Source organism: Castor canadensis, chromosome 2, assembly GCF_047511655.1.
Source record: "Castor canadensis chromosome 2, mCasCan1.hap1v2, whole genome shotgun sequence".
Taxonomy (NCBI): Eukaryota; Metazoa; Chordata; class Mammalia; order Rodentia; family Castoridae; genus Castor; species Castor canadensis.
In genome coordinates this window covers 87,100,891-87,117,375 of record NC_133387.1, presented here as the reverse complement: position 1 = coordinate 87,117,375, position 16,485 = coordinate 87,100,891, and the positions used below count along the sequence as shown (strand labels likewise).

Below are 16,485 nucleotides of genomic sequence, written 5' to 3'. Positions count from 1 at the left end.
TGGTTGGCCTGTGTGCACGCACAACCATGGTCTCTTTTGAGTCCCCTCTACACTTGCTGTAATTCAAGTTGAATTAGAAACCATGCTAGTGACCTCATTGTAACCCAGTTGCCTCCTTACAGGCTCTATTTCTAAATAGATTTACATTCTGAGGTACTTGGCTTAGGACTTCAACAAATGAATTTTGGGTGAGCAGTCAGCCCGTAATAGGCACATTGCACATTGTTAACTCTCATTCACTCTGTTTGGCTCTTGCTTAGCAGTCAAAACAGCTGAAACATCGGCTGGAAAGAAGGCAGGAAATGGGGTTCTTCAGTTATGACTTTTCTATTAGGTCAGAGTTGATCATAAACACTCAATACTACTCCCCTTAATTTTGGTTATTATTTCAACCTTTTTGGACATATTCTAAGGTCATGTTTTCCTGACTTGAGTAATATTTGAGGAACATCAATCTTAGGATCTGAAAATCCTTATTTTTACCCTTCCTCATTTTTAGATGTGGATATACAAGGTGTAAGTGATAGGGATAAATGCCCACTTCTCTTTTTAAATGAACTTTGGAAAAGTGTTTGGCTCTGATATGGGTAGCATGGTCCAGGCTTTGGGGCCAGTGTACAAATGGGAAACTGAGCTAGAGTAACACAAAACAGTGTGGCAAATGTCCTTAGTTCATTTAGCTAATCCTTACTGAGTGTCTGCTGTATGCCACTGTGCTAGTTACTTTATGGAGCTTACAATCTAGGGAGAAAAGACTTTAATCAAATAATATGGTCTGCCAGTGTGGCTCTGACAATGCAGGGAAGGAGAGGCATATAATGCTATGAGGGAAAATAATGGTGGGTTACCAGGGAGGTTGAAGTAAATTTGGAGGCAATGAGACTTCCATGGAAGAGTGAGCTGTTTGGGGCTGCAGTGTTGAGGCTGGGCATGAGTTGAAATATGGACAGGGGCATTTCACAAGAGTTGATTGCCTATGCACAGGTCCTAAAACAGAGAGGAGCTTAACATGGAAGGAGCAGAGAAAAGGGCAGTCTGGTGAGGAGAGAGTGAGGAGAGAGTGGAGGGAGATGCAGCTAGAAGGTCTTTTTGAGAAGACTGGGGCAGTTGGAAAAGGCTTCCCAGAGAAGTGATATCTGTATGTTTTAGAATAAATAGAACTGATTTCTGCTGGTAGAGGAAAGAGAAGCATTTTTAGGCAGAGAGAATATCAGTAGATTGGTGTGTTCAGGAAATGAGAAGTTCGTTGTGCCTGAAATGTCACTAACATGAAAGAATCCATCATTCCAGGATGGAATTTTTCATACTTCATTGGGTTCTAGCAAACTGGGTGTTTGCCATGTGGAGGTGGAGCTGCCTGCGCTTACACAGGGGCTCATGACATAGAGTAGGAATGAAGAACAAATGAATGCTGTCACTGGCTGATGTTCTAGGATTAACCTACCCTTAGAAGCAATGGCATGTTAGTATTTCATATCTTCAGACCTGGTGTGCTGAGAAAAGGCAGGCTGCATGGACAGCTCTGACCCAGCTGCTCCCCCATCCTGTTTCCTCTTCCTTTACACATCTGGAGAGGGTCCCTTAAATTCTGTTTGCTGGCCCAACCTTACCCCTGGTTGCCTGAACCAATCCCACTTGCAGCAGGAGAGTTCCAAAAGACCTTGGTTGGGGTCAGCAGTTACTGTCAGGCTGACCCAGGTCACAGTGGCCAAGTTCTGGCAAGCAGGGTTCAGATACTCATATGAGCTGTGCTGCAGAACACGTTCCAGACATGGTGGGCTGTCTGGATCCAGTGGAAGATGTCCTGTTCTCAGGGGAGGAAGGAGAAGAGAAGCTGGAACTGGATGTTGCCATTTGGTCTGGACTCAGGCATACTTTCTTTCCCCAATGAAGCTACAGTCAGATGGAAGAAGATTTAAAAATGGGAGCTTAGAATGGTTTTATTTCCCCTTGCTTCTCATAGTTCATTTAATGAAATAGATATAAACAATGCCACTTGCTGGCTGCTGCTAGATAGAAACTCTCTATATTCCAAAGATTTTCATTTAAAAAAAAGTACAAACAATATCAGTTAATAAAAAGAGAAAAAAAGATTTTCATGAATGCAAAGAGTATTCTTTGATCTTGAAGAGTGTTCTGTCCATGTGAAAATTGGCACCAAAGTCTTCTATAAGTCTGAAGCTACCTTGGGAGAGTTTTGACAGCTTCCAAATTTGTGGGACTCAGTTATACCAAAAGACCACAAGATCAAAGTATTATTATAAATTGAGGATACAGGTTTATTTGTGAAAACTGGAACAGCTACCTGAAACAACACCTGCAAGGTATCTGACTCAATGACTGTGGGGTTCATAATCTCTCCCTACTGAATGCTGTAATTTCTTCTCGATCCCACAAAGAAATAGACAAACATGGGATGTTCTTATCTACATTGGCTGTGTGCACAACTACTCCTCTGTTACATTTGACTTTTTTTCAACTGAAGCAAAGGATAACTGGCCTTTCACTTTTAGGAAACTGAAGAAAAACCTCAAGAGACATTATTGATATTATAGATAATCCCAGCACTTGGGAGGCCAAGGCAGGAGGATTGTGAGTTCAAGGGCCAGCCTGGAAGGAAGAAAGAAGGAAGGAAGGAAGGAAAAAAAGGAAGGGAGGAAAGGAAGAAGGGAGGGAGGGAGGGAAGGGAAGGAAAGAGAGGAAGGGAGGGAGGGAGGGAGCATAAGGTGGGAGGTAATGAAAACATGACTATACATTCCTCTTTGAATTTCATATGAGTGATGAGGAAGAAATCACATGGATACAGAAATGTAGCTCATGTTAAAATTTTAACATTTACTCATTGTGCTACATTTCACAGATATGTAGATGACTTCTGGATTCTGCCAGCCCGTTCTTGGTTATATCATAATAAGGTTATTCATACTTGCACTTGCATATATTTTAAATTGCATTTCCATTTTACCTCCACAGGGTGCACTGGCTGCTTCCTTCAGGGAGTTGTGTGGTTTTCAGCGTGGGCATCTCACCAGCCATAGTGGGGTGAGGGAAGCCCTGACTGCATGTGGTAGGAAGTAAAGGGAGCAGGGCAGTTTGGTATCTGGAAAATGTATGGACTTTGGATCTAGCTTGCTGGCACCATAGAAATTTCAAGTACTGCAGGAAGTGAGGCCTGCAAAGAGGGCAGCAGATAGAGCTGGACAAATCTGCCACTTGGCGTGACTTTCCCAGCTTAGTTAGGCCTCAGCTAGGCAGGAGCTATGTGCAATTCATTGGACAGCTTGAGGTCACATGCATGAACACCAGGAGGAAGAACTGCATAGAATTAATTGTTCAGACATCTTTGTCCCTAGGGAAGAGTGCCTGCTAGTCTGCCATTCATATTTCTGTTCACTTCTTTTTAGCACTATTATGATTAAGCTCTCTATGTCTCAAGTTCCTCAGGCAGATGGGTTTGGTATACTGGTTTCAAAGGTTTCCTTTAGTTCTGTCATTATGGGATTCTAGGGGGTGCAAAGAAGAGAACAAGTGTCCTTTAAGACCTCTACTATAATTACAGAGTTTCATTAAACCCATGAGAAGTAAAAAAGCCAAACAAACAAAAGCCATTAACACTTTTTTAAGTGCTATTCCAAGATAGAAAGAGACTGACAGTCCCTGCTATGGGCTTGGGTGTTGGGAAGAGTCTTTGTGGAGGCTGGAGGGTTTGAGCTTTGTATTTACAGTGTCAGGGTTTAGAAGAGTGAGGAAAGGAGTAAGAAGATGAAGGAAGGTCAGAGGTGGGGTGAGCAGAAGAGACTATATCTCTCTTGCTCACTACTTAATACAACATGTTAGGTCTTTGTAGGGCATTGTTGAATATGTTAATTCACTAGAATATAACTGATGATGTAGATGCAGTTAGGGTCTAGTAGAGTGAGGGGCAGAAAAAGGGTAAAGATCAAGATTAAGCAGGAATTTTGGTCAGTTCATTGATTTTCCTCAAAGCCTAAAACAGTGAGTACCTAAGAAATAGTTTTTGAACAAATGAAATTATTAATGGTATGATTTCAGTCACTCACATAAGTAATGGGGAATCATTGAACATTTTTGAGAAAGTACTAGTTAGGAAAGGTAAATGGCAGGCACATGTAGAATGGAGGAAAGAAGAAACAAGAAAGCAGGTAGGAGAAGTAGATACAAGGTCACAAGAAGGACATGAAATAGTGGTAACTAGCAACAGAAGGGGTGGAGGATGGTGGGGGTGGGGTGGGAGGTTGTGGGGGGCGGGTCATTAAGGGGGACTTGGTAAATGGTTATCTTAGGATGTCAAAGGAGGATTGAGTCAGGAATACCCAATGTCTGAGGTGTTAAGGAATCTAGGCAAGCTGCAAAATGCTAATATTATTGACAAGGATAGGGGAAGCAAGCTAGGGCCTTGTTGGAGGAGAGAGGCAGTGCATGTTGGTGGTTAGTGTTAGATACTTAGGTGTGCTAAAAGATGAGTTACCTCCATTAGACTCTTGCAGGCTGAAGAAAGGTCGATATTTAGAAATCATCCAAACATTGGAGAACAGGTTTCTGAGAGGTGTCCTGCAGATAGCCTTGGGAAGCAGCAACTTCTTGGAGGGTGGGAGAGGGTTAGGAGATAGGGCATAGCCCAGGAGTAGCATGGTCTCTTGGTTCACAAGGCTCTTGGCCTCCAATTCAACTCTTGTTTCTTTGAGAAACCTCCTAGGTCTTAGAAGTTATGCTTTGTCCATGACTAGTAAGCTTCTACTCCTGGAATTCTCCATGCCCCTTTCCCATATTTCCTTTATTTCCTATGTCAGATTGTTCTGTTGTCATTGTTATTTATCTGGCACTAGGATTCCCTATGGAAAGTTTCTAGTTTGTGTCTAATTCATGAGTGATCTCTATAGGAACCGATCCCCTTCCTATTTTTGGAGGATATGCTGCTTATAACTCTGTGTGTATGTGTATACATGAGTGATAATCTTCTAAAAAGTAATCTACACTAATTTTATAACCTTTAATGACAATATAACATGTACTTTATGGATTGAATAAAGCTTGAAGGATGCTAAGATAGATGAGAATTAGTGTTGAAGTATAAGGGCATTTGCCATAGAACATTATAGCTTTCACATTTTTACTTTAAAAATTATAGCTTATGAGAACATTTTGAATAAAAATAATTGGGAATGTCAAATCTTTCTTTGAAAAATACCATTATGTGTGCTCACTTTGTAGCATGTATACTAAAATTGGAAGAGAAGATTAGCCTGGCCCTTTTGCAAGGACGACATGCACGTTCATAAAGTGGTTCATCTTTTTATTTATCCTTGTGAAAACCTCAAAAATTGTTTTCTCACTTTTCCAGCTGAGATGGACCATTTTCAGATTCAACTTCCTGTTTTTCTCTCCTTTCTTTCTCACAATTCTTTTTAATACCGTACTGATGATCATATAAAATGAATCTTGGTAAACCAGAATTCTGTCATCAATGAGAGTTTTGCCAGACTTCCTTTTTAAACAAATTAATTGTGAAAAAAGTAATTCAGTATTCTCTAAATTGCAAACCTCTGAATGGTAATTTATGTCTCTGTATCTCTCTTCAAGTCAAGAATCTGCCTAAAAGGTACAATGATATAATGATGATGTAATGAATGCAGTTTCACAAAACTTGGCCATTCCTCTAAATAATTGAATAGTATAGTGGTTTTTACCTCTGTAGTGTCTAGAGTATTAGAACCACCAATTTTTTAAAAATCCAGGTTGCCATTTACACAAATAGAATAGTATTAAAAAGTTACATTCCCACAATTTTAAACATGGAATAATGATGACATTTTTGATGTATGGTATTGGGCCAAGTAGGTAACTAACTGGAGAAATATGAGGTGTGTTCCATTTCTTGTTCCATTCAAATAAACTCCAACTTGATCAATGAATTGTATGGGATTGTCAATGACCATAATTCAAGAGAATTATGACAAAGAAAAAAGGAGGAAGAAATCAGGAAGGCAGTTTAGAAAATGCATGGTCTACCTTAGTTGTAAAAAAAAGGTAAAAATTGATTTGTGTGTGTGTGTGTGTTGCTTGGGATTAAACCTAATATCTCACAAGTGGTATGCACTCTACTGCTGTCCTACACACCCCCAGCCCAAAAAGTTGATTTCAGAATATTAGTATATATTTGTATCTGCTTAAAATAATAAAAGGACTATGAGAAAACATGAGTAAAACTCTTTATAACCTTGAAGTAAGAAGAGCTTTTTAACGGTGACTCAAAATTTAGAAGCCATAAGAGAAAAAAAATAAATTTGACTACATTCAAATAAAATATTTTTATCTTATAAGAAATATGTTAACAAATTCAACACACAAATGACAATCAGAAACAGACTTTGCAGACTAATAGAAAACATAGGTGAAGGACAGGAACAGAATATTCACAGAAGAAATGCATTGTCTTTAAGCCTATGAAAAGATGTTTGACCTCTCACAGAATAAGAGAATGCAAATTTAAACTACACTGAAGTTGTGCTTTTCATTTGATCAGATTGGCAAAATTCTAAAGGGTGACAATTAGGTACTGTTGACCAGGTATGGGAAAATTGGTGCTGCATTTCTTATGAGAGCACAAGATGGCACAACCCTTGTGAAGGTCAGGTTGGCAGTATCTGTCTAGATTACAAAGGCAATTACCCTTTGACCCAGCAATGTGGCGCTGGGAATTTTTCCTCCCAAATACATATAAAATGACGTATATAGGAGTTTTTCCATTGACCATTGTTTATAATAGAAAAAATTGGAAACAATTCAAATATCCATTAGCAGAATACTGGCTAAATACACTGTGATGCATCCATATAATGAATGGAACACTGTGCAGCATTTTAAATAGATCATGGAAATTGTTTATATACTAATGTGGAAAGAGCTCCAAGATATGTTAATAAGTGAAAAAAAGCAAGGTATACAATAGAATATGCTTCCTTTGATGTTGAACAGAAACAAAATTTGAGTATGTTCGTATCTGCTTAGATCTACATGAAGAAACACTGGAGGATGTATTTCATGCAAGTAGGCACTTTAGTTGAAATGCAAACAGAAACTGTCAGTAGAAGTGATTCTTTTAGGGGGTGGTTGGAGGCTGGCATGGAGGGAAGGGGTAGGTTGAAGCAGGATGGGAATAACCATGTTCATTGTACTTTGTTGTATTTGTATTTTTGAACCATATAAGTTATTACCTATTCAAAACAAGTTTCTAAAGTTAACAGGTTTTTAAAATTTCATTTCAGTGACTGTTTATTGTATGTCCAATGTCCAGAAAGACCTGCACAGAGCTTGATCATCTGTTTGGACTGTGAGCTATTGCCTCCTCACTGGGTCATATATTTGGTTTACCTAGAGAAGTACATCTGGCTTTTGAGTACTTGGAGTGTGGCTAGTCCAAATGCACATGTCCTGTGAGTGTGCCTGATTTAGTACTTCATATGAAAAGAAGAATGTAAACTACCTCATTCATAATTTTAAATATATTGATTACATGTTGAATGATAATAGTTTGGGTTTGGGGACTTCAAATATACTATTACATTAATTTTATTTGTTTTTTCCTACCTTAAATGTGGCTACTAGAAAATTTTAAATTACATATGTGGCTTGGCTCTGTGGCTCACATTTTATTTCTTTTGCACAGCACTGATGAGATTCCTGCCCACACTCAGCATGTCTGCCAGAATTGCTTTAAAATATGCAGCCTAAACATGTCATCATTGCCCTGCTTTAAACCCTCCTTCGACTCCTAAAGACCTTTGCAAATGTCTAAGACCCTCCTTTACCCATCCCCATCACCCCTCAGAAACACATATTGCTTCTCCTTAATCCCCGAATTGCAGGCCACTTCATAAATTTGAGTCTTAGAACGCACTGTTCCTCCTGTAAGGAATGTTGTTTCACCTCCATTTCATTGCCTAGAAAACTCCTACTCATCCTGTAAGTCCAGTTCATGTGGCCCATTCTTTGATGAAGTGTCCTACCTTCCCTCTTGTTTCCTTTTTTTCCTCCCTTGTTCCCTCCCTCTGTTCCCCCACTATCCCTCACCTCCTTCACTCCTCCCCCCTGCCTTTTTTTCTTTTGGCAAGTGCTTGGAATTAAACCCAGGGCCTTCTGCATACTGGGCAAGTGCTCTGCCCCTGAGCTACACCCTCTGTCCCCTGTTGCACTTTCTCATAGCCTCTAGTAAACTGTGTTTGCACACTTACTGCCTGATACCGCTGTTACCTTTTGAAGAGTATTCCCTCCCACGCTAGACTTGAACTACTTAAGGGCCGAATACATGTTGTAGTTTTGCATGTCCAGACACTGAAACTTCCCATAGATAATCTCGAAAATATTACTAGGAAAATTAAATTGGTCCTATTTTGCCCAGTATACCTAACTGGCACTTTTGTTTGTCTGATCTCTATGCTGAGGAAAGCAGGAACCCATAGTTCTTTCTTAGTTATGGACAGACCTCTTTAAAACCTTGTAGCTTTTCACAGGCAGCCTTTGCACTAGCAGAAGATGACAGACAAACTGCAGAGATGGCAGGAGCCCCAGAGCCACAGTGGGTTCTGCTTTTCATAGCTGTGTTCACACTGGAAGATGAGAGGTATTTGTGTTCAGTTCAGACAGCAGAATTCTCCAGGCTGGCTGGGTGCCCAAGCTTCCAGAAGGTAAAAGTGGCAGGTGGTTGCCGGAAGGTGAAAACATAGATGGAGACTGGCCAGCTACAGGAAGGCCATAAGCTGCAATAATGGAGTTCTGTACTGTCTTGTGGGCGGCTTCTTGCTCCAGTTACCCTTTCTGTGGAGAGTTCTTCTGCTTGCTAACCTTCCCATCATCTTTCTCTTCTGCTTGTGAGAATTTAAACTTTTGCTCAAAAGAGAAAATAAGAATAGTAAAGAACAAGTAAACTGTACACCCAGATTTTAGAAGCATCGTTCCCACTGCTGAAGATCTGCTTATTTCTTATAAATGATCCAATTAATTTCACCATGCAGTTGCTGCTTGGGAGGCTCTTCTCTTGGTGAGCTGAATAAGGAACTCTTACTTTAGCAATACTTTGAGAGCTAGTAGTAAAGTGGAAACTGCTAGAAAAACTGGCATGAACCTAGGACTGCTAGTGACCTAGTAATGTGAGCTTATGCAAGTTGCTTCAATTCTGTATACTCATGACTCAGTAAAATGGGGTTGTAGGCACATCCTGGCCTTTAATCATTGCAAGGGTGAATAGACACAGAGGCCTAACATGGTGCCTGGTCCTGGTAGGTTTGGAAAATAGGATGTATAGTTCCAGTATGAGTAACATTTTCTTTTGCAGCTATCTGGTGCTGAATCACAAGAAAAGCACATCTAAGCCCAGAGAGGAGCAATGTCCTCCTGTGAGGATGATGGACTCCTGTGAATGCCCTTCAGTGGTCTTTGGTGATGATTCCTTAGAGCCTCATAACATTCCAAAGGAGAAAAGGGGGGAAGTCAGTCAGGATAACTGTGCTGAAGAACGGGCTTTGCTATTAGTGAGTTCCACAAGGATTCACTCTACCTCCTGGGTCCTGTTTGTAAAATGGAGGTGGTGAGCATTTCACATCTAAAAGTCTACAGTTCTGTCTCCATTAAGCAGCAAAAGGCCTGGCAGTTCATGGCATTGTTTGTAGGATAGCAGTTCACTAGTGTAATCTTGGAGCACTTGAAAACTGCACAACATGGCTTTGTCACCTCAGCCAGAGGTGGGGTCCTCTTTCCATTCAGGATTATGTCCAGAGGCCAAAGTTCAAGTTGTCCCTCTGGGCTGCATTCCCTGTGCTCTGCTTACACATTTGCCCAGGATCAACCTGGCTCTATTTCTCACCAGAGATGCTTTGTTTCTTCTGAGGGGCCAGGATCTGCTCCTCATCATTCTCTGACAAGAGAAAGAGAGGAATCATTGGTAAGAGGCTCGTTTTTTTCCAAGTGAGTTTCGTGCTTGATATAAATTTTTATGAACATAGTGTCTAAGCGCTCAAGATCTGTGTGGTCTACCTCCTCTGCCCCATTTGCCCTCTTCCTTCCCCTGCTTCCATAGTATCTGACTGCCAGCCTTCAGTCCTGCTGGAGATGGATGGACAGCACTTTGTGTCCTTTGTGGACAGATCATTTGAGCTGACAGGAATCAAGACTTGAAGCTAATTATCATTAGAAGGTAATTTCGTGCTGCCCATAACTGACCTTGTCTTAAACCCACTATAGCATTTCTTTTGTCTCATGATTTTAAAAATGCTTTAGACAATAAACTTAAAAACAGGCTTCCAACATGCAGTTCTTTTTCAGACCAACTTTACAAACTTCAAAGGTACCTTTATTAATGTGGTAATTTGCCTGTTTTCTAATACTGCATATTCAAAATAAAAGAAAAATGAAACAGTTCATCACGGAAGTGAATGTTACAAAATCAGCATCTGGTTTGAATAATGAGGCTTTTTGTCCAAGTTTTGCTTCAGTGAATGAAGCGAATGACACTGCCCTCCATTGTTGTATCACTGACGTCCCCTTCACTAACTGCTGCTTCCTTTCCATTGCCAGTTGGGAGACCACTAAGGTTTCTTTCACAAAGTCCTTTCCTAATAGTGCTTATCTTCAGTAAATCTCTGACAGCCACTTAGTCACTGCAGGAGGCAGGCATCGACCTGTCATAAAATCATAGGTTTGTGACATTTCTAAAGTCCTTCTTTCTCTACCAGTCAAGCTCTTGAAACAAGAGCAAAGTGCAAAAAGAACTGGAGAGTTAGAGTGATTGAAAATTGGATCTTGGCATAGCACCACAATGTCCACACAATTTAGGGTCAGGTATTTAGGCAGCTGCCCCAAATTTCATTTCGACTTTGAACTCTGATGCTTACAGAAACATAGCTGCACCTGGGTAATGCTAGTACTACCAGAGGAGCACAGAGCCATTCTTGTTGCACTTGATGATAGCACACATGTAGCATGCTTGACACATACACACACCAATAAGAAGTCTTGTGAAGGTAAATGCCTTACTTTTTGCTACTTGGTTTCCCGATGCATAAATATATGCATGCTTATAATTCATCATAATACCCTCTGGCACCAATAAAGCACTTTCAGATTCATCATTTGATTTGGCTTTCAGAATACCTCTTTAAGATGGATAGAGTAAATTTTCTTATCCTTCTTTTATTAATGAGGAGCCTCTTTAAAGAAGTACTTTGACTTCTTCAAAGACATAGTTATCTACATCATGTGGATAACTATGTAGAAAGAAGTGATACTGTATAATGATCTAGTTTCGTATTTTAAATCAAAGGCAAATCCAGTATTACACATTCTATCTCAATTTTAAAAACTCTGTAAATGAATGAATGAATCAACAAATATACTATTAGCAAAACTATGAACAAAATCCTAGCAAATAAAACAAAACCCTAAAGAAAAATGTCTCCAGTAAAAAGGTAAAAAATGGAAGCAAGTATTTTCTTGAAGGGAGGTCAAATAATCCGATCAAAAAATTAATGGAGCTCACACCTATAACCCTGTTTACTTGGGGGGCTAAGATTGGGAGGATCCTGGTTTGAGGCCATCTTGGGCAAATAGTTCCCGTACCTCCATCTCCAAAATAACCAGACAAAATGGACTGGGGTGTGGCTCAAGTGGTAGAGCACCTACTTTGTAAGCACAAAGCCCTGAGTTCAAATCCCAGTCCCACAAAAAAAAAAAAAAGAAAAGAAAGAAATGAGCCTGGATATGACTGTGTCCACTAGGGAAATGTGATAATGAGCACAGTGCCTGGCACAGAGTGTTTGTTGACTGAATAAATGTATGTGACAAAAATGGTATAGAAAACAAGTTACAGAATGGAAGATGTGACTCAGGTGAACTGTCACTCTGCCTCCTGCAAAAGTCTGTCCTCTGAAGAAGAATTATTGCATCCGTGTGCTGGTCCATTCAATGGGCCTCTCCAGCTGGAAGATCATTTTTTTAACCCAAGCATGTGCTTTCCTACCTCCTGGTGCCTGGGTAAGATTCTGTATGCATGCCTTTATGGTATGCCTCTTTGGTTTACTTTACATACCACTGTTAGTTTAATAAGTTATCCTGATGAAAATGTTTTAGTTCTATCTTAGGACCTGGAAAATAGAGTTCTATGTGCATTGTTTGACAGTAAACTAAGTTAGATATGAGTGTCCAATAATGATAATGGTAACTCTGTTTATTCTTTCCTTTGAACCACTATCAAATAACATTTTGTTCTGATAAGGTTGCAGGCTGTGAGGTTATCATGTCCTTAATTTCTGTATCTTGGGCTGTATCTTTTATTTAACCTGCTGGTCTGCCACAGTAGTCTCTGACTTGGACTGCTGTGGGGTAAGTTTTGGCTTGAGAAGCCAAAAGAGACACCAGATCCCTGTATTCCTGGCCATTTGATCATGAGTGAGAGGCTCTGTGATTACAGATACCAAGAACATTTTCAGCCCTCCATGGTATTCTGTTCTAGGTCATATGACACCACAACTGACGCTATTCCTGGTTGTGTTCTCTACAGGTGACTTGGCTCAGCTGCTGCACAGTATGTACAAGATTTTAAAAATACACAAAAGTTATTCAAGAGACTGGTTGTAAAATGGCACGTGATGAGAACACAATGGAAACTTCTCTGGGGGAGGTTTGTGGGTTGGTTGGTATTTGGGAGACAAGTTAAAAAGCACACCTGTAAGATTGGCAGATTTAGGTGACTGATTAATTTTATACTTACAACTTGAGCCATTTGGAACTGCTCAAAGTTTAGATGCTTCTGCTGCAGTTATAAATTTTAGTCACCTTTGTTCCCTCTTCCAAGGATAAAGCAATGGGGTTATAATTTAAATAAATTTCCCCAACTTGGAATCCATCAGGATATAAGGAAGTCCTGCAAGCTCTCAGGTTCCTTTGGACCCAGCTTTATGCTAGTCCCCTAGACCATGGGCCTGCATGGGAGATGAAAGTGTAAACATAAGAACCTGTGTTTCCAAAGTCAGTGGAGTTTTGTGTCTCTTGCTCACTGTATTTTGTATTAGAGTGCCTGGTGTTCAGAGTTGAAAGGAGTATTTATATGCAGTCTGTCAGAGGTATGCTTGGTATGAAAACCATAAGTGATTTGCCTCACTGGTTTGTTTAAAATTCTCAAGCATATTGCTGTACTAACATAGCTTTTATTCACTAAATCTCCTTTACAGTGGGGAGGAAATGACCGTGTGATCAATGAAGTAAGATGCTGGGCTTGATCCTCATCAAGAAAGGCCTATCGTGTTTATGTTAAAAGGTGATTCTGTGTTCTTTCTGCTTGGCTAAGGCCTGGATGTATAGTAAGGTATTAACATGTGTCAGATCCTGTGTCTCCCAAGAACCTGATGTTGTCTTGTAACACCTGAGTTCTGTTTATTGAAATGAAGACATACTGCAGTTGGTGCATTGATGCCAGGTGCATGCCTGCGGGAGAGATTGTAGGAAGAGTGGCTATTGAGCATTAACTCCAGATTTCCTGACTCATCTGTGATGAAAATATCAAACCCAATGTGAAGTTAAATTAATATCAAAAGCAAGTGAAAGGGCTGGAGGAGTGGCTCAAGTGGTAGAGCACCTGCCTAATAAGCATGAAGTCCTGAGCTCAAACCCCAGTACCACCAAAAAACAAAAAGCAAGTGAAAAAAAAAAACCCAAAAACCATGGCTCTTTAGAGGAGAGTATCGTTTGTCATGTGAGCTATTCTAAGGAATTCCGTTGGTAGGCCTTTGGTCTGATGTGGAGTCATTCTCTTTCTCTAGTTCCCCCAGTTCATAGGCTGATGTCAGTGGTAACACACTGCCCACCGTGAACATTAGTCTCTTTTTTATTTTTGCAAGGCTGGGGGTTGAGACTGGGTCTCCCTTTGTTGCCCAGACTGGACTTGGAATTCGCCATCCTCCTGCCTTCTGAATGCTGGGATTACAGGCATCAAAGCCATGTCTAGTGTGAAGATTGTTCTTTATACTTGCTGAAAGCCAGCACATGTGCTTTGGTCGGGTCTTAGCAGAACCTGTCATGAGCTTGTCTTGTGTGTCATCTTTAAAGCAGTTTCCCGTTCTATCTGATCCTTCCTGGGAACATGTTACTACTGGGAGGGAGTCCAAATGCAGAATGACTTCTTATTGGTTTTGGTTTTAATAAAGAAGAAAGAAGCCGGGTTTAAGAGATGTCATACTCTCAGCTAGTCACTCATAGAAGTGGAAAATCAAAGCCTTTCTCAAGATACTTGTGTCATTCTTTTTAGTTGACTCCCCTTCCTCTCATTCCTTGAGACTGCTGTCTCAATGTAGTGATGTGAGAGGAGCTAGTCAGGGTTGGCATGTTGCCAACAATGAAAAAACTCTTTCAATTAAGCTGATTAAGTCTTAACTTGGTCAGTTTTCCAACTTTTATGTTCAGATCTTTAATAGGATATAACTTTATAAAGTGACTTCTTTTCCAAAGGAGCCTAAGGATATGAGGAAGGAAATCCTCTTATAAAAGCCAAAAGGTGAGCTCCACACAACCACCTCACCTCCTCACTGCCAATTCCTCACATTCATTCCCTCTCCAAAGCAGGGTCCCAGGATGCAGTTTTATTCGTTTAAATCCTTATCTGTTCAGCTCAGAGTAATTGCCTTCCTCGCCAGGATTCCCAGTACTTTGCAGTTTATCTGCAGTAACTGCATGCTAATTTTGCAAGTAAAAGGTGCTATTGTTGGCCTGGCAAGAGCTATGGTTTATTTGAACCCATGGAGAAGAACTTTAAACAACCATTTCTAACTAAGATGGAATATGGGATAGCAAAAATGTCTTCAAGATGAGTTTTCTGCTGGCTGTGTGACTTCTGCATTTAGAAGAGAGTGCCCATCTGTCTTCTAACTATGTACCATTTGATTGGTGTCTCTAAAAGTAATTCTAGGGGTGCCATTATATAGCATGCCATTTTCTGTACCTCCTGGAGTTATAGCATATTTTATGTCCTCTTGGTTTCTGGATGGAGGTCATTGAGAGATAGTCTATTGAATTTACACTGAAATCCAGTGGGACTTGCTTGTACAATCATGACCAAGCAAAAGTCAAGGACAGAGTTCTTACCCCCAGCAGCCTTGAGTTGACGTGGTATTTCTGATATACAATAAAGGAACATCAGGCATTCTTTGTAGTCTTTTTTTTTTTTTTTGATGGGACTGGGGTTTCAACTTAAGGCTTCATACTTGCAAAGCAGGTGCTCTACCAACTTGAGCCACACCTCCAGTCCACTTTGCTTTGTTATTTTGGAAATGGAGTCTCAAGAACTATGTACCTGGGCTGGCCTCAACTCATGATTCTCCTGATCTCAGCCTCCCAAGTAGCTAGGATTGCAGGCATGAGCCACTGGCAACCAGCACCGTTTATATTCTTAAGGGATCACACTTAACCTAATCTGTTATCTCCCCTTTATCTTTCTTCTTGGACAGACAAAAAACCCAACTTGTAATTAAGAAAATTATTTATAGGTTAGACATTGAATGGATCTGGGGACCTTATCTTTTCCAGAATCCTAGTGCTCAGGAGTTCTCAGTCACAAACCTTTGTACAGAGATACAGAGGGAAGTGGGGATCATAGTTCAAGCATGACTAATTCAGGCCACATCTGGCAGGGTTGGGACACATCTTCAAAATAAAAATAAAAATATTATCCACATATTTATCTTAAGTGTCAAATTATTTGGTAGTTACTTTCACATTCTTTATTTCATGGACTATAAAGTCATTCCTTATATAACTCTGGGAGGGATAAAGGCAGGTCATTAAATCCTGTTTATTTATTCAGTAAATTTTTTTCTGCATCTGCTCTCTGCCAGGCCCTGTTTTAGGTAATAGGGATATAGTTGAGAACAAAACAACTAAATTTCCCTATTTTTGTACAATGTATGTATTAGCTGTGAGGCGACAGACCATAAATAAATGAAGTGAATGAAATACAAGTTATGCTGGGAAGTGAAACTACCACGGAGGGAAGTAATGCAGGAAAGGGGAGAGGAAGTGAGAAGGTTGTCACAGTTACTAACTAGGGTAGTTGAGGATTTCACCTAAGTGGAGAAGTATTTAAGTAATGACGTGAAGGAGGTGAGAGGGTGGCTGTCTGGGAGAATAGCATTCCAGGCCAAGGAAAGGCTAGAACAGGGGCCAGGAGGTAATGACCTGCTTAGTATAATAGACAAACCACAAGGAGTCCTTGGGCTGGAGTGAAGGAAAAAGAGGGCAGTGGGACATTAGGAGGGATGTGGGTGCATATATCAAGCAGCACAAGGGCTTGGACATTTTATCCATGGGAGATGAGAAGCCATTGGGGATTTGGGCAGAAGAATGATGTCATAGATGGGACTCTATACAGTGTCACTATGGCTTCTGTGTTCAGAATACTCTGAAGGGGACAAGGCTGGAAACAAA

General features: G+C 40.4%; 1 protein-coding gene and 1 pseudogene across 2 annotated transcripts in view; both read left to right on the top strand.

Annotated features, from left to right (window-relative positions):
* Nucleotides 1–16,485, top strand: part of Jazf1 (JAZF zinc finger 1) — a 303,551-nt gene that overhangs the window by 52,727 nt on the left and 234,339 nt on the right. The window lies entirely within an intron of this gene.
* LOC141421041 (U6 spliceosomal RNA) lies at nt 5,218–5,316 on the top strand (annotated as a pseudogene).